The sequence below is a fragment of the Mobula hypostoma genome, chromosome 19 (assembly GCF_963921235.1).
Source record: "Mobula hypostoma chromosome 19, sMobHyp1.1, whole genome shotgun sequence".
In the NCBI taxonomy this organism is placed as follows: domain Eukaryota; kingdom Metazoa; phylum Chordata; class Chondrichthyes; order Myliobatiformes; family Myliobatidae; genus Mobula; species Mobula hypostoma.
Genome location: NC_086115.1, coordinates 19,419,138 through 19,437,700, shown reverse-complemented (window position 1 = coordinate 19,437,700; position 18,563 = coordinate 19,419,138). Strand labels below are relative to the sequence as shown.

The 18,563-nt window shown below is 43.7% G+C and overlaps 1 protein-coding gene across 2 annotated transcripts in view; it reads right to left on the bottom strand.

Moving 5' to 3' along the window:
• The window catches only part of eif4e1c (eukaryotic translation initiation factor 4E family member 1c), a 78,070-nt gene that overhangs the window by 57,298 nt on the left and 2,209 nt on the right, over positions 1-18,563 (bottom strand). The window lies entirely within an intron of this gene.

Genomic DNA, 18,563 nt, shown 5'->3' with positions numbered 1-18,563 from the left:
CATAAGGGAGAATGAGGCAGTCATAGATGAGAGCTACAGAGAGGTAGTCACACCTAGGCTGCTGGAAGCAGGTCGTTGGGTGACAGGAGGGGAAAGCGAAGGTAAGTAGACACGTAGTGCAGAGCACCCCTGTAGCCATTCCCCTGAATAATAAGTATACCATCCTGGATACTGTTGGCGGGGACGACTGAGCAGAGGTGAGCCACGGTGCTAGGGCCTCCAGCACTGAGTCTGACCCTGTGGTGCAGAAGGGTGGGACGGAGAAGAGGAGGGCTGTTGTCATTGGGGACTCTATTGTCAGAGGAGCAGACAGCAGATTTTGTGGACGTGAGAAGGACACCCGCATGGTTTGTTGCTTCACGGGTGCCAGGGTCCGGGATGTCTCTGACCAGGTGCATAACATCCTGATACGAGAGGGAAAGCAACCAGAAGTCGTGATACGTGTTGGTATCAACGACATAGGCAGGAAGAGGGATGAGGTCCTGAAGTTTGAGTTTTGGGAATTAGGCAGAAGGCTGAGGAACAGGACCTCAAGGGTGGCATTCTCAGGATTGCTGCCAGTGCTACGTGATAGTGATGGTAAGAATTGGCAGTTGAATGCGTGGCTGAGGAGTTGGTGCAGGGGGCAGAGTTTTAGATTTTAGGATCACTGGGATCTCTTCTGGGGAAGGTGGGACCTGTACAGATTGGATGGGTTGCACCTGAACTCGAGGAGGAGCAATATCCTTGCAGGTAGGTTTGCTAGCATGGTTCAGGAGGGTTTAAACTAATTTGCAAGGGAGATGGGACCCGGCGCAATACAGCAGTGGAAGAAGTGCATGGAGTAAAGCCAGATCTAACATATAAAGAGGCTTTGAGGAAAGAGAAGCAGAATAAAGGGTGTAAAGGTAGAAAGGTAGAAGGGCTAAAGTGCGTGGACCTCAATGCAAGAAGCATCAGGAACAAAGGTGATGAACTGAGAGCTTGGATACATGCATGGAATTACGATGTAGTGGCCATTACAGAGACTTGGCTGGCACCAGGGCAGGAATGGATTCTCAATATTCCTGGATTTCAGTGCTTTAAAAGTGATGGGGGGGGGGAAGGGGAGGAGGGGTGACAATACTGGTCAGGGATACCATTACAGCTACAGAAAGGATGGGTAATGTAGCAGGATCCTCTTTTGAGTCAGGGTGGAAGTCAGAAACAGGAAAGGAGCAGTTACTCTACTGGGAGTATTCTACAGGCCCCCTGGTAGCAGCAGAGATACCGAGGAGCAAACTGGGGGGAAGATTTTGGAAAGGTGCAAAAATAATAGGGTTGCTATCATGGGTGACTTTAACTTCCCTAATATTGATTGGCACCTGATTAGTTCCAATGGTTTAGACAGGGTAGAGTTTGTTAAGTGTGTCCAGGACGAATTCCTGTCACAGTATGTTGACACGCCGATGAGGTGGAATGCCATTTAGATCTAGTGTTAGGTAACGAACCGGGTCAGGTCACAGATCTCTCAGTGGATGAGCATCTGGGGGACAGTGACCACTGCTCCCTGGACTTTAGCATTATCATGGAAAAGGATAGAATCTGAGAGGACAGGAAATTTTTTAATTGGGGAAGGGCAAATTGAGGCTAAAAGGTTAGAACTTGCGGGTGTGAATCGGGATGATGTTTTTGCAAGGAAATGTACTATGGACATGTGGTCGATGTTTAGGGATCTCTTGCAGGATGTTAGGGATAAGTTTGTCCCAGTGAGGAAGATAAAGAATGGTAGGGTGAAGGAACCATGGATGACAAGTGAGGTGGAAAATCTAGTCAGGTGGAAGAAGGTAGCATACATGGGTTTAGGAAGCAAGGATCAGATGGGTCCATTGAAGAATATAGGGTAGCAAGAAAGGAGCTTAAGAAGGGGCTGAGGAGAGCAAGAAGGGGGCATGAGAAGGCCTTGGTGAGTAGGGTAAAGGAAAACCCCAAGGCATTCTTCAATTATGTGAAGAACAAAAGGATGACAGGAGTGAAGGTAGGACCGATTAGAGATGAAGGTGGGAAGATGTGCCTGGAGGCTGTGGAAGTGAGCGAGGCCCTCAATGAATACTTCTCTTCGGTATTCACCAATGAGAGGGAACTTGATGATGGTGAGGACAATGAGTGAGGTTGATGTTCCGGAGCATGTTGATATTAAGGGAGAGGAGGTGTTGGAGTTGTTAGAATACATTAGGATGGATAAAGCCCCAGGGTCTGACGGAATATTCCCCAGGCTGCTCCACGAGGTGAGGGAAGAGATTGCTGAGCCTCTGGCTAGGATCTTTATGTCCTCATTGTCCACAGGAATGGTACTGGAGGATTGGAGGGAAGTGAATGTTGTCCCCTTGTTCAAAAAAGGTAGCAGGGATAGTCCAGGTAATTATAGACCAGTGAGCCTTGCGACTGTGGTGGGAATGCTATTCGAAAAGATTCTTAGAGATAGGATCTATGGGCATTTAGGGAATCATGGTCTGATCAGGGACAGTCAGCATGGCTTTGTGAAGGGTAGATCGTGTCTAACTAGTCTGATAGAGTTCTTTGAGGAGTGACCAGGAATATAGATGAGGGTAGTGCAGTGGATGTGATCTACATGGATTTTAGAAAGGCATTTGACAAGGTTCCACACGGTAGGTTTATTCAGAAAGTCAGAAGGCGTGGGATCCAGGGAAATTTGGCCAGATGGATTCAGAATTGGCTTGCCTACAGAAAGCAGAGGGTCATGGTGGAGGGAGTACATTTGGACTGGAGGGTTGTGACTAGTGGTGTCTCACAAGGATCGGTTCTGGGACTTCTACTTTTTGTGATTTTTATTAACGACCTGGATGTGGGGGTAGAAGGGTGGGTTGGCAAGTTTGCAGACAACACAAAGGTTGGTGGTGTTGTGGATAGTGTAGAGGATTGTCGAAGATTGCAGAGAGACATTGATAGGATGCAGAAGTGGGCTGAGAAGTGGCAGATGGAGTTCAACCTGGAGAAGTGTGAGGTGGTACACTTTGGAAGGACAAACTCCAAGGCAGAGTACAAAGTAAATGGCAGGATACTTGGTAGTGTGGAGGAGCAGAGGGATCTGGGGGTACATGTCCACAGATCCCTGAAAATTGCCTCACAGGTAGATAGGGTAGTTAAGAAAGCTTATGGGGTGTTAGCTTTCATAAGTTGAGGGATAGAGTTGAAGAGTCGCGAGGTAATGATGCGGCCCTATAAAACTCTGGTTAGGCCACACTTGGAGTACTGTGTCCAGTTCTGGTTGCCTCACTATGGGAAGGATGTGGAAGTATTGGAAAGGGTACAGAGGAGATTTACCAGGATGCTGCCTGGTTTAGAGAGTGTGCATTATGATCAGAGATTAAGCGAGCTAGGGCATTACTCTTTGGAGAGAAGGAGGATGAGAGGAGACATGATAGAGGTGTACAAGATATTAAGAGGAATAGATAGAGTGGACAGCCAGCACCTCTTCCCCAGGGCACCACTGCTCAATACAAGAGGACATGGCTTTAAGGTAAGGGGTGGGAAGTTCAGGGGGGATATTAGAGGAAGGTTTTTTACTAAGAGTGGTTGGTGCGTGGAATGCACTGCCTGAGTCAGTGGTGGAGGCAGATACACTCATGAAGTTTAAGAGACTACTAGACAGGTATATGGAGGAATTTAAGGTGGGGGTTTATATGGGAGGCAGGGTTTAAGGGTTGGCACAACACTGTGGGCCAAAGAGCCTTTTCTGTGCTGTACTATTCTATATGTTCTAGAGTTCCTGGACCTAATATGTTCTCAGGGTCACAATATAAGGTTCTCCACAAATGAGGGATAGGCACCTCCAAAAGCAAACCATACCTGATTATTGCTTTCAAATGTGTCAACCTTGGGACATATGCAGATCCATAGTATGTAAATTCCAAGTGCACTGCACTGAGAATGCGGAGTCTGGTTGCACAGCATGTGTAGATATAGAATGTTCCACGTGTACAACCGCTTCCGCTCATTTGAAGGAGAATTGTTTTGTTTCCAAATCCAATGGATGGTGGTAAGCTAGAAAATCAGCTTGAGTACTGAGCGAGCAGTATAGAGGGAGAAAGTATGCCTTATTGTTTTTTTTAATTTGACCAGACAATTTGTGCCATTTGGCAAAATATTGCTGCATTGTGATGCAGAAGGGTTTTCTTAAACCAATCCTCTTATAATGTAGGATTACTTCAATCCTTTGTACTGGGTGTTGTGGTTTGAAGTTTTGTATTTAAACAATAAGGGTTATGGTTGTTTATGAATGGTAATATATTTATTAGTCAGAATCTGATTATAATTTATGTCATTAGTGATTTATTTTTTCCTTTAAGTTGGTTAAGGCAAAGCATGTACATTGATTGCTGGTTCCCATGTATACACGTTCTCAAATTTAAATACTATATCTTAGTTTTGAAGTCCTTACTTGGGGTTGCAAAATGTATTGCCTTTTTCCCCTATACTCCACCTCACACCCCACTTTCCAACCCTCCAACCTTGTAGATCTTGGCTCCAGTTTCAATCACTCCAATATTGCTCCTGAGATCTGCTCCTGTAAATCTCTCTCTCTCCCCGTGCTTCCAAATCATTGGGATCAGAGGATGCTCTAGTAATTTGACGACATGCTTCACAGAGGACTGTGTGGAAACCCTCTTTGTCGACATTCGTACATTCATAGTGGAATTGAGGGGCTTTCACACAGACCAGATCAATCTCTCCCACGTTTCTCCATGATGTACACACCTCAAATATGAATTGAATTGACTTTATTACTTACATCCTTCATATACATGAAGAGTAAAAACCTTTATGTTTCATCTCTGTCAAAATGTGCAACGTGCAATTTATAGTAATTTATAATAAATAGTATGTACAACAGGACGGTGAATATAACGTAGAATTAAAGTTGTGTCAGCATGAATTAACCAGACTGATGGCCTGGTGGCAGAAGCTGGCCTGGAGCCTGTTGGTCCTGGCCTTTATGCTGCAGTACTGTTTCTCAGATGGTAGCAGCTGGAACAGTTTGTGGTTTGGGTAACTCAATGATCCTTCGGGTCCTTTTTACACACCCGTCTTTGTAAATTTCCTGAATAGTGGGAAGTTCACATCTACAGATGCGCTGGGCTGCCCACAGCACTCTCTGCAGAGTCCTGCGATTGAGGGAAGTACAGTTCCTATACCACGCAGTGATGCAGCCAGTCAGGATGCTCTGAATTGTACCCCTGTAGAAAGTTCTGGGGATTTAGGGGCCCATACCAAACTTCTTCAGCCATCTGAGGTGAAAGAGGCACTGTTGTGCCTTTTTCACCACACAGCCAGAATGTACAGACCACGTGAGATCTTCAGTGCTGTTTATGCTGGGGGATTTAAAGCTCTTCACCCTCTTAACCCCAGATCCATTGATGTTCAAGAACTGTTGTCCAAGAACAGCATTCTCATATAAACATCCTTCTCCAGCTGTATAAGGACGGTATGTAGAGCTATAGCTATTGTGTCATCTGTCGATCAGTTGTGTTGGTCGGCAAATTGTAGGGGTCCAGTGTGGGTGGCAGCATGCTGCAGATCCAGTCCTTGAGCAGCTCCTCAAAGCATTTGCTTATTATTGAAGTGAGTGTGACAGGATGCCAGTCATTCAGACATGTTACCTTGGTTTTTTTGGGTACAGGAACAATGATGGATGTTTTTAAGCTGGAGGGCACTCTACACTGGGAGAGGGAAGTTAAAAATGTCTGTAAACACACCCACCAGTTTTGCTGCGCACACTCTGAGTACCTGCCCTGGGATGCCGTCCGGTCCCGCAGCCTTGTGACTGTCCACCCGTTGGAAATACCTGCGTACTTTGGCCTCAGAGATGACCAAGTTGCATCAGTGGCTCTCTTCAGGGGTTCAGTATTGGCAACATCGAACTGAGCGTAAAACAAGATTTAGCTCATCTGGGAAAGAGGCAGCAATGTTGGAAATTCCATTGCATTTAGCTTTAAAGTCTATGATGGTGTGCGGATCCTTTGCCAGCATAATAAGAAATTTAGACTCCTCAGGCATGGCCACCCTACTAAGGCATCCACTGACTCTCAGGAGACCATCTTCAAGTACTGGATTGAGCTTGAAAATATGACTTTTTTTTCTTTCTTTCTTTGAAAGAAATCTTTTTCTTTGACAAAACCCAATGATCTCTACTTCAGCCTCTCAAAGATCTTCCACCAAGAGACAACCTCGTCCAATCTGACCTTTCGCTTTTTCAATCTCTCCCTCCTAAGAATGCTGTTGTTTTCCATTATAGTCAGACTGAGCAAGAGAGATGCTCAATTGCATCCCCTTTCAACTATGAAACAAGAGCAGGTTTTAAAATATAAGAATCTGGGCCACTGCCTTTTTCAAATGGCTCCAAGATATCAAATTAGATTAGATTAGATTATGAGGACATTGTCTTCATTTATTGTCATTTAGAAATGTATGCATTAAAAAATGATACAATGTTCCTCCAGAAAGCTATCACAAGAAAACACAGGACAAACCAAGACTAAAACTGACAAAACCACATAATTATAACATATAGTTACAACAGTGTAAAGCAATACCATAATTTCATAAAGAGCAGACCATGGGCACAGTAAAAAAAAGTCTCGAAGTCCCAGTAGACTCATCATCTCACGCAGGCAGCAGAAGGGAGGAACTCTCCCTGCCATGAACCTCCAAACGCCGCCAACTTGCCGATGTAGGATGATTGGAAGCACCCGACCGCAGCGGACTCTGAGTTCATCCGAAAACTTCGAGCCTCCGACCAGCCCCTCCGACATAGCCTCTCCGAACACCATCCTCTGCCGAGCGCTTCGACCCCGCCCCGACCATCGAGCAACAAGCAAAGCCGAGGACTCGGGGCCTTCTCCTCCAGAGATTCTGGACCACACAGTAGCAGCAACGGTGAAGCAGGCATTTCAGAAGTTTCACCAGATGTTCCTCCGTGCTCTCACGTCTGTCTCCAACGAATCAGGATTGTGCACGGCACCCTACTTGACAAATAACAGACATCACCACCGGAGTGGCTGCTGCGAGCTGTGCTGCACCGCTATCTTCTCTTCCCGCCAAATTCTGAACAAAAGAAAATCTACAGATGCTGGTAATCCATGCAACACACACAAAATGCTGGAGGAACTCAGCGGGCCAGACAGCATCTATGCAAAAGAGTATAGTCGACGTTTCGGGCTGAGACCCTTCACCGGGACTGGAGGAAAAAATGATGAGGAGTCAGAAGGTGGGGGGAGGGGGAGGAAGAAACACAAGGTGATAGATGAAACTGGGGTGGTGTTGGGAGGGGTGAAGTAAAGAGCTGGGAGTTGATTGGTGAAAAAGATACAGGGCTGGAGAAGAGGGAATCTAATAGGAGAGGGCAGAAGGCCATGGAATTAAGAAAAGGGTAATCTACTGCATCCGGTGCTCCCAGTGTGACCTCCTGTATATCGGTGAGACCCAACATAGATTGGGAGATTGCTTCACCAAGAACCTATGCTCCATCCACCAGAAAAAGTGGGATCTCCCAGTGGCCACCCATTTTAATTCCACTTCCTATTCCCATTCTGAAATGTCAGTCCATGAACTCCTCTACTGTTGCAATGAGTCCACACTCAGGTTGGAGGAGCAACACCTTATACTCCATCTGAGTAGCCTCCAACCTGATGGCATAAACATCGATTTCTTGAACTTCCGGATATATCCCCCTTCGCCATTACTATTCCCTTTTCCCTCTCACCTTATCTCACCTGCCGATCACCTCCCTCTGGTGGTCTCCTCCTTTTCTTTATTCCATGGCCTCTGTCCTCGCAGATTTCCCCTTCTCCAGCACTGTATCTTTCACCAATTAACTTCCCAGTTCTTTGCTTCACACCTCCCCTCCTGGTTTCACCTATCACCTTATCTTTCTTCATTCCCTCACCCCCCACCTTCTTACTCTGACCTCATCTCTTTTTCTCTATTCCTGATGAAGGGTTTTGCCCGAAATTTCGACTGTACTTTTTTCCATATATGCTGCCTGGCCTGCTGAGTTTCTCCAGCATTTTGTGTGTGTTGCTAAGACATCAAGTGATGGATTATATATGTTACCACATCCAACTCCTCTTTAATCTGCATGGCATTCATTGTAACACTTGACTCCTCTGACTTCTGGATCATCTGGTAGGAATTCTCCAGAACAATCAGGATTCACAGGCCATTCTCTATCAGGCTGAAGAAGATACCGAGTCCCTGACACCCCTGTTTCATTCTTCAGGAATGCTTTCACCTTCAACCAATTTAGATACCACATCTGTCAGTTTGCTTGAACTGCTTGCATACCTCCATTGAGATGGCTATGAGACCTTAAGAGTTTCTGAAATTCTGTTTGCAATGAAGATTTGGAACCTGGAAGTTTCATTCTTGATATACTTCTGCATAGAAGTACTATCAGTCCAAAGAAAGTGAGTCATGAATCTACACATGCAACTAACTCCTTCCTCCACAATTTGTCCATAGAGATTGCTATCATAGCATCAGTGAGCTCCATGAGAGATGGAAACTTTCTACAATTGAGCTACCCTAGGTTTTTCCATGATAGAAGCACTGTGCAACTGAGAGGTCATGTTGTGCAACAAAAAGTAGGCCACTGCTCCATAGCCATCTTCACTTGGGTCCGTAAAGTGGTCTAACTGTGCAGCAGTAACTTCTCCAAAATCCAGGGGGTTCAAACGTCTAATAACCTTGAAGTCTTCCAACTGGTGGAGTTCTTCCAGCCAGCTTGTCCACTTATTACCAACTGATGTTGGTATAGTGTCATTCCATGCAAGTCCTTTCTTACATAGATCTTGTAGGATCTTCTTAGCAGATAACACTAGCAGACTCAAGATTCCTAAGGAATCATAGATGGAACTAACTATGGAGAGATCCTCTTCTGGTGAGTGGTCTAACTTGGTTTGTGATCTTATACTTGAAAATACCAGACTGAATGCACCTTTGCACACATAGTACTCTCTTCAAATCCAAATTCTTTGTCTTTTGCTCTTTGCTCTTCTGATATCACAGCCGGCAAGCTACGTCTGTTGCTTATCTGCCTTTAGCACCAATGGATACAAGGTCATAATGGAGATACACCACTTCAACCTCAGAGGACACTGTCACAAGACAGTCATTAACATAGACATAATGCAAAACCTTACCTACCATTTCACGGAGGAACTGTTCTTCATTGTCTTCCATGTATTTCCTAAGAGTGAAGTTGGCACAGCTCAGAAATGAAGTTGCTCCAAAGAGACGTACCACCATTCTAAAGACCACCATATGTTGGTTGAGGGCAGCGCAGGTCACCAGAGAATCCTCAGCAGACCTGCATCTTCCACTGGTACTTTAACCTAATTAAACATTGATTCAATATCTGCCATGATCACCACTGGCTCTATCCTGAATCTGGTTATGACTCCAATCAGTGAGGGAGTAAGACCTGGTCCCTGTAAAAGCTGAGCATTAAGTGATATTCTTAAAGTCAGTCCACAGTCAAACACCACACAGTTTCCCTTTTCTGGGAAACACCATGATGTGGAACATGCCAGACTTTCCCACCACTATGTTTCAGGTCTTTCAGCATAACCTTTGGAGATAACATCCTACGTGAAAGCTGTGTAGTCAGTGTGAAATGACAAATCCTTCTTAAACCTCTTCCTTATATTTGGAGCACTGTGTTCAGCAATCTTCCTATTATTTGGCATGTTAACTTCCTTCTTTCTGAAAGGTAAACTAATCTGGTAGTAGCTATCCACCAATTCTGCAGAATTTGCAACCAGGTCTATGAACTTGTAATCTTCTCTTCTAGGTTGTTCATCCTGACTGCATTCAGGGAAGTCTGCTTTAAACTACTGCTGCCAAAGATCATCCAAGTTCAAAACTGAGATCCTGTTAACTGTCAGCTCTGGCTGTGCTGAGTCTCTTCCATCACCATTATCTCCTTTCAGTGGTTCATTCACAGTCCAACCCAACATTATTCTAATTGGATCACTTGCGACAACTTCAATGCTTTAGGTACATTTGTCCCAATCAGCAGCTCAATTTCTGAATCAATCTCTGGGAAATGGACATGTTTCAGGTGAGACTATCTCTGGAGATCCCTCTGTCAAGGAATAATCCTGTTGCGAACAGGCGTACTTTCCTGTTTATAGATGTTAGGTAGTTCACAATAATTTTCACTATCTAAGCAAGCCACTTCTAATTGTGAAACAATGAAGCTATTCACAATCTTTTCTTGACCCAAGAAAATGCATATCCTTTTTCCTGTGAGGTTGGCCTTGTTCATGAGGCTCACTGTGCAGAACACTGCTGTGCTTCCTCAGTCTCGGAAAGCATAAGTAACCACTGTCTTGTTACCCTTAGACTTAACCTGTACTAGAACTATGGGAAGTTTACAATCATGATCACCAGCCCCTGTAAGGACAATGAATACCAGGGGACTACTTACTGCTGTGTCTGATTCTTTCATGGCTTGTTTTGATTCTGCACAATTTTTGTTAGAGTGAATATGAAGTATGTTGGGATGTTTGCCACTGCATATCTTGCACGAAGGTCACTTACTGCAATCGTTGCTGATGTGTCCAGTACGCAAACAGCCAAAGCAGACAACATTTTCTTTTAGGAAGGCCTGATCAGGGACAGTCAGCATGGCTTTGTGAAGGGCAGATCCTGTCTAACAAGCCTGATAGAGTTCTTTGAGGAGGTGACCAGGCATATAGATGAGGGTAGTGCAGTGGATGTGATCTATATGGATTTTAGTAAGGCATTTGACAAGGTTCCACATGGTAGGCTTATTCAGAAAGTCAGAAGGCATGGGATCCAGGGAAGTTTGGCCAGGTGGATTCAGAATTGGCTTTCCTGCAGAAGGCAGAGGGTCATGGTGGAGGGAGTACATTCAGACTGGAGGATTGTGGCTAGTGGCATCCCACAAGGATCTGTTCTGGGACCTCTACTTTTTGTGATTTTTATTAACGACCTGGATGTGGGGTAGAAGGGTGGATTGGCAAGTTTGCAGACGACACAAAGGTTGGTAGTGTTGTAGATAGTGTAGAGGATTGTCAAAGATTGCAGAGAGACATTGATAGGATGCAGAAGTGGGCTGAGAAGTGGCAGATGGAGTTCAACCTGGAGAAGTGTGAGGTGGTACACTTTGGAAGGACAAACTCCAAGGCAGAGTACAAAGTAAATGGCAGAATACTTGGTAGTGTGGAGGAGCAGAGGGATCTGGGGGTACATGTCCACAGATCCCTGAAAATTGCCTCACAGGTAGATAGGGTAGTTAAGAAAGCTTATGGGGAGTTAGCTTTCATAAGTCGAGGGATAGAGTTTAAGAGTCGCGATGTAATGATGCAGCCCTATAAAACTCTGGTTAGGCCACACTTGGAGTACTGTGTCCAGGTCTGGTTGCCTCGCTATAGGAAGAATGTGGAAGTATTGGAAAGAGTACAGAGGAGATATACCAGAATGCTGCCTGGTTTAGAGAGTATGCATTATGATCAGAGATTAAGGGAGCTAGGGCTTTACTCTTTGGAGAGAAGGAGGATGTGAGGAGACATGATAGAGGTGTACAAGATAATAAGAGGAATAGATAGAGTGGATAACCAGCGCCTCTTCCCCAGGGCACCACTACTCAATGCAAGAGGACATGGCTTTAAGGTAAGGGGTGGGAAGTTCAAGGGGGATATTAGAGGAAGGTTTTTTACTCAGTGGTTGGTGCGTGGAATGCACTGCCTGAGTCAGTGGTGGAGGTAGATACACTAGTGAAGTTTAAGAGACTACTAGACAGGTATATGGAGGAATTTAAGGTGGGGGCTTATATGGGAGGCAGGGTTTGAGGGTCAGCACAACATTGTGGGCCGAAGGGCCTGTACTATGCTGTACTATTCTATGTTCTATAAGGCAATCTTCTCACTATGAGCCCTTTTATCCAGCTGAGGGCACAAATCCAATGTGTGTTTACCCTAGCAGAACAAACAAACCCTTTTGGCTGCTGAGACCATTTCTCTTCCATTAGTTCCAGATTCAGTTTTATCATTATTTCTGAGTGGCCACAATATTGGCAAAGCTGCTACCTTTAGCTTTAGAATGAAATTGTAATTTAGTTTTGTTCACACTTTTGCTTATTGCCTGTGACATAGCATCCTTTATATATTCTCAAAAATTCTGGATGTGTAGCAATCTTTAATAGCCTTTCAATAAAATCAACAATGTCAGTGAAATTAATTCCCAAACATATAGGGCAATTTCTTAATGACAATTGACATATTAGCAGGCATGCCCAGCTCACACATATACTACAATTCTTCCATGGGATTCAAATAGCCTCTAAGAAAAGGACTGTGGTCTTGAAGAGCTTTCACACCTTCAGATTTGATAGATGCCCAAGAAAGAGCCTTCTGTATGTAGGTGGATGCAATTTTCTGTTCGGTACCAAAATGTTCCTGTAGTAAAACCTTATCTTTTACATATCCTTTCCTAGGATCAACATGCTGGCACCTTCTGTCAAGTTCCCTAAATTGATTTCTAGGTGTACGGTTCAAGGAAATGGATGCAGTCACTATAGCTGTCAATCCTGCCTTAAACACTGTTTTCAAACCCTTCATGAATGCATGATACTGCAATGGATTGCCATTGAAGACTTGAATCCCCCTTTTAGACAATAGACAAAAGACAATAGGTGTAGGAGTAGGCCATTCGGCCCTTCGAGCCAGCACCACCATTCACTGTGATCATGGCTGATCATCCACAATCAGTATCCAGTTCCTGCCTTGTCCCCATAACCTTTGATTCCGCTATCTTTAAGAGCTCTATCCATCTCTTTCTTGAAAGCATCCAGAGACTTGGCCTCCACAGCCTTCTGGGGCAGAGCATTCCATATATCCGCCACTCTCTGGGTGAAAAAATTTTTCCTCAACTCCGTTCTAAATGGCCTACTCCATAGTCTTAAACTATGGCCTCTGGTTCTGGACTCACCCTCAGCGGGAACATGCTTCCTGCCTCCAGCAGGTCCAATCCCTTAATAATCTTCTATGTTTCAATAAGATCCCCCCCTCAGCCTTCTAAATTCCAGAGTATACAAGCCCAGTTGCTCCAATCTTTCGACATATGACAGTCCCGCCATCCCGGGAATTAACCTTGTGAACCTACACTGCACTGCCTCCATAGCAAGAATGTCCTTCCTCAAATTTGGAGACCAAAAGTGCACACAGAACTCCAGGTGTGGTCTCACCAGGGCCCTGTACAGCTGCAGAAGGATCTCTTTGCTCTTATACTCAATTCCCCTTGTTATGAAGGCCAGCATGCCATTAGCTTTCTTCACTGCCTGCTGTACTTGCATGCTTGCTTTCATTGACTAATGTACAAGAACACCTAGATCTCGTTGTGCTTCCCCTTTTCCTAACTTGACTCCATTTAGATAATAATCTGCCTTCCCGTTCTTACCACCAAAGTAGATAACATCACAGTTATCCACATTAAACTGCATCTGCCATGCATCTGCCCACTCACCCAGCCTGTCCAAGTCACCCTGCATTCTCATATCCTCCTCACATTTCACACTGCCACCCAGCTTTATGTCATCAGCAAATTTGCTAATGTTACTTTCAATTCCCTCATCTAAATCATTAATATATATTGTAAACAGCTGCAGTCCCAGCACTGAACCCTGCGGTACCCCACTGGTCACCACCTGCCATTCCGAAAGGGACCAGTTAATCGCTACTCTTTGCTTTCTGTCAGCCAGCCAATTTTCAATCCATGTCAGTACTCTGCCCCCTATACCATGTGCCCTAATTTTGCCCACTAATCTCCTATGTGGGACTTTATCAAAGGCTTTCTGAAAGTCCAGGTACACTACATCCACTGGCCCTCCCTTGTCCATTTTCATAGTTACATCCTCAAAAAATTCCAGAAGATTAGTCAAGCACTATTTCCCCTTCGTAAATCCATGCTGACTCGGACCAATCCTGTAACTGCTATCCAGATGTGTCGTAATTTCATCTTTTATAATTGACTCCAGCATCTTTCCCACCACCGACGTCAGGTTAACCGGTCTATAATTCCCTGTTTTCTCTCTTCCTCCCTTCTTGAAGAGAGGGACAACATTAGCCACCCTCCAATCCACAAGAACTGATCCTGAATCTATAGAACATTGGAAAATGATTACCAATGCGTCCACGATTTCTAAAGCCACCTCCTTAAGTACCCTGGGATGCAGACCATCATGTCCCAGGGACTTATCAGCCTTCAGCCCCAACAGCCTATCCAACACCATTTCCTGCCTAATATAAATTTCTTTTCAATTCATTCGTTACCCTAGGTCCTTTGGCCACTATTACATCTGGGAGATTGTTTAGGCAAAGGTGAAATGTGTTACTGTTGTTTCAATAAGGTTGTTATTTAATTTTGCTTTCTCATAATATCAATAATACTTTTCTGACATCCATCATTTGAAACAAGAGTGTTTCCATGTTATATGTGAATGTCCCATTGAGCCTTTGAGCTGTTGAACAGCGATCCCCAACCACCGGGCCGCGAGGAAACGATATGAGTCAGCTGCACCTTTCCTCATTTCCTGTCACGCACTGTTGAACCTGATCATAGGGTTACCAACTGTCCCGTATTTGCCAGGACATCCTGTATATTGGGCTAAATTGGTTTGTCCCATACGGGACCGCCCTTGTTCCGTATTTCCCCCGTTAGGTAGAGCGTTCCTATGAAACCTTTCGTGCTGAAATGACGTAAAGCAAAGAAGCAATCACCATTAATTTATATGGGAAAAATTTTTGAGCATTCTCAGACCCAAAAAAATAACCTACCAAATCATACCAAATGACACATAAAACCTAAAATAACACTAACATATAGTAAAAGCAGGAATGATATGATAAATACACAGCCTATATAAAGTAGAAGTAATGTATGTACAGTATAGTCGGGAAAATTAAGCCAAAACTGATTTGTGGAAAAAAAATCGGCACGTACGCGCACGTCACGCATGCACATACAGGTGCCCATGCAAGGTTTCATGGTCATGGTAGTCTTTCTGGGGTAAACACAAGTGTCCCGTATTTGACTGCTACTTTTGTCCCTTATTTGCGAGTGAGAAAGTTGGCAACACTAACTGTAAAAGACATATTGAGGTGAGTTTAACCCTTCTTGAATACCCCCCCGTTGGCAAGAATATTGTCAATATTGAACAGGTCTGCAGTGCAAAAAAGGTTGGGGACCCCTGGAATATGGCATGGGTTCAGAGTGCCTCATTAGTGCAGGCTGAGAGTAAACACCCTGAACAACCACGTGGGGGGTCTAGCTCATGTTTCACAGACACTTGAGGAACAAATGAATCACATTGATATTGAATATTTTTGTTTTCATCTGTGCCGTATCATTATAAGAATTCACATCAAAGGGTTGTTCTCTTGGAGCACTTCTTAGCACTCGCTATACTTGAAGCCCTGTTTCTTCCTGCATCTTAAGCTGTTCCTTCCTTTTCCATAGCTGTTCCTCTTGTTCTTCTAGCGCATATTTATCCTTCACTCTGTTTTTCATATCAAATGTGTTTCTGGAACTGTCAGAGCCTGCAATTTACAGTTTGGTAATTGATTGAGTGATCCACCACTTTGCAGTCACTGAGAAGGCTCTGGGAAGCAAGCACAAGCTTGAGTTTGAACCCTCAAGTCCTCGAGGCGAAGAAACTTCAAGATGGGATACAAGCTGATGATTGACTCCATTTTTGCCAATTAAGGCTTCCATTATTTGCTGATTAAAGCAATGAGGAAGATTTAAACATTGAAGCAAATGTGGAAGGTGTGAGAGGGTCCAGTGCTGACTACCTGCTTTTTGATCCCTCTGCTGCTGCAGGAGCCTGTGTGGTTTATCACTGTGCCTGGAGAGTCGGCATCTGCACTCGAGCTGTCTCTCTCTTTCCATGATGTTGGAGGATGTTACCAAGGTTCTGTGTTTATGGATTTGGAAAATTTTCAGTCTTAAGGTTTATTTATTCTGAGTTATCACCCATTCTTTCTCGTATTTTGCTGTGCAGGGGGAAGGGAGGTTTGGGGTCAATGTTCTTGTTACATTTCATGTGCAGGAGAGGGGGTTAGGGGCCAATATTCTTGTTATGTTTTGTGCAGGGGAGGGGGCTTGAGGGGTGATGTTCATGTTGCCTCTTTTGTGAGGGGTGGGTTTGCTATTTCTCTTTGAACTTACTTCCATAGTTTTCTTTGTTTCATGGCTATCTGAAGAAGAAAAATCTCGGTTGTATATTGCATACATACTTTGAAAATAAATGAACCTTTGAACAACTGTTGAGGTGCAGTTAATGCAGCCAAATCAGTCTCAGATTTAATGCATGAAGAGTAAGTATGAGAAACTGAAGGTTTCCTTCCTTCAACAGAACTTCAAGCACTAGACACACTGTTGTTTGGTTTCATGTTATCCTGTCGATCATCTGCTCTATGCATAGTCAAAATGTGCCTTGGAATTTGAGAAACATTGTCTGGTGGAAGGTGAGGCACAGTTTTGCTTGTTGCAACAATATGACCTTCACTGGAACATGTTTGATTCAACCATTATTTCACATCCCTTAGTACTACTATACTATCAATGCTTGAAAAACATCCACTTTGTCTTTACTGCTTGATCTTGGGAAGTAATTAGCAACAGCTTCACAGATTGGCCAAGTCATTAAAATGAGATTGCACTGGTAGGGCATTTTCTTTAATTTTCATAAAGTTGTTAATTGATGGAATTAAACCTTTAACTTTGTTCACATTTGTTCCATAGTCCTTATGATTAGATTAGCCTTAGATTTAATTTCTCTTTTACAAGCCCTGACTCTAGGGTCATTGGCATCAGTTCCATACTTCGATATGCTCATGTTACATTCTCTAGTTGTGTGATACAAAACTAACTCTTTGTTCACTTAGCACTGCCCATAGACAATTCAATAAACATAGGCAACAAACAATCTGTCCATGCATCCACCAGACCAAACAAACTGCCCTCAATTCAAACGTTAGCAGTTCAGTAAAACAAAGCGATGAACCCTCAGGCAAACACCACACAATTGAGCAGCAGTCCCCAATAGACTGGCATTGCTGAGCATTTAAAACTGTGTTCAAACCACAAATATGCAGCATGAATCAACAAAAGGTTGCTTACTTGCTGCAAACTGCTCCAGTTTCGCTAAGAGATTCAAGGCAATCCTTTGCCATAGACTGGTATTCTTTTGGTACGGTATAACTAATTGTTTTGTTGACAAAATATAGCATTTATGTGAAAACAAACCAAAACTGCTGAGCGATGGTTTTTGACACTGTATGACACACTTCCAAATACCAAATTTCCAAATCGAAAAAGGTACTTTTGATCCTTTATTACAAAGCTGGCAAAGAAAAATCATCTAGTAGCAATTAAAAACTAACAAAAATGAATTAGCAATACAATAGTCTTATACCGATACTAGTGATACTAAGTAGTATAATAACATAATAAGCAGTCTAATATTGGTCCAGTTGGCAAAAGTAAGCAAAAACTGCAATATCAGAATTAGCGGCCAACAAAAAATATCATTCCCCATGGCACAACCCCTCTGCAATGGACTAAACTTAACTAAATAAGACAAAGCATGAATACTTATTTGCTTTTACCACACCCCAAATGACGTGACAGAATACCATAATAAGCATGCCAGAAAATAAAATACAAACAGAAAATAGATAAAAGGCTCCTACAGACAGAAAATAGACTTATGGCTTCTACAGTCAGTATTCACCAGTGAATGGAAACTTGACGAGTGTGAGGTCAATGTAGAACAGGCTGATACACTAGAACAAGTTAACTTTAAGAGGATGTGCTGGAACTTTTGAAAAGCATTAAGATAGATCAGGGGTTCCTAACCTTTTTTAGTGTTAGGGACCAATACCATTAAGCAAGGGGTCCCAGGTTGAGAAACCCTGGGATACACAGATCGCTAGGGCCAGGCAGGATGTGCCCCAGGTTACTACAGGAAGTGAGGGAAGAGATTGCCTGCACCTCTAGCAATGATCTTTACATCTTCACATGCAACAGAGGATTGGAGGATGAAAAATGTTATTCCTTTGTTCCAGAGAAGTAATAAAGATAACCCTGGGAGTTATAGACCAGTGACTCTTGTCAGTGGAAAATTTTACGAGTATTTGGAGAAGCCTACTCAATAGAGTACAGTCAACATGGTTTTGTGAGGGGCAGTTCATGCTCATAAGGCTGATTGAATTCTTTGAGGACTTGACAAAACACGTTGATGAAAGCAGAGCAGTGGATGGTGGAGCATTTTCCCATGATAGGCTCATTCAGAAAGTCAGGAGGCATGGGATACAGGGAAACTTGGCTCTGTGGATAGAGAATTGACCTGCCCATAGAAAAAAGATAGTGATAGTAAATACCATAATTGTGCCTGGAGAGCAATGGCCTGTTGTGTTCTGCAGGGGTCTGTTCTAGGACCACTGCTCTTAATGATTTTTATAAGTGAATTGGATTTGGAAGTGGATTAGTAAGTGTGC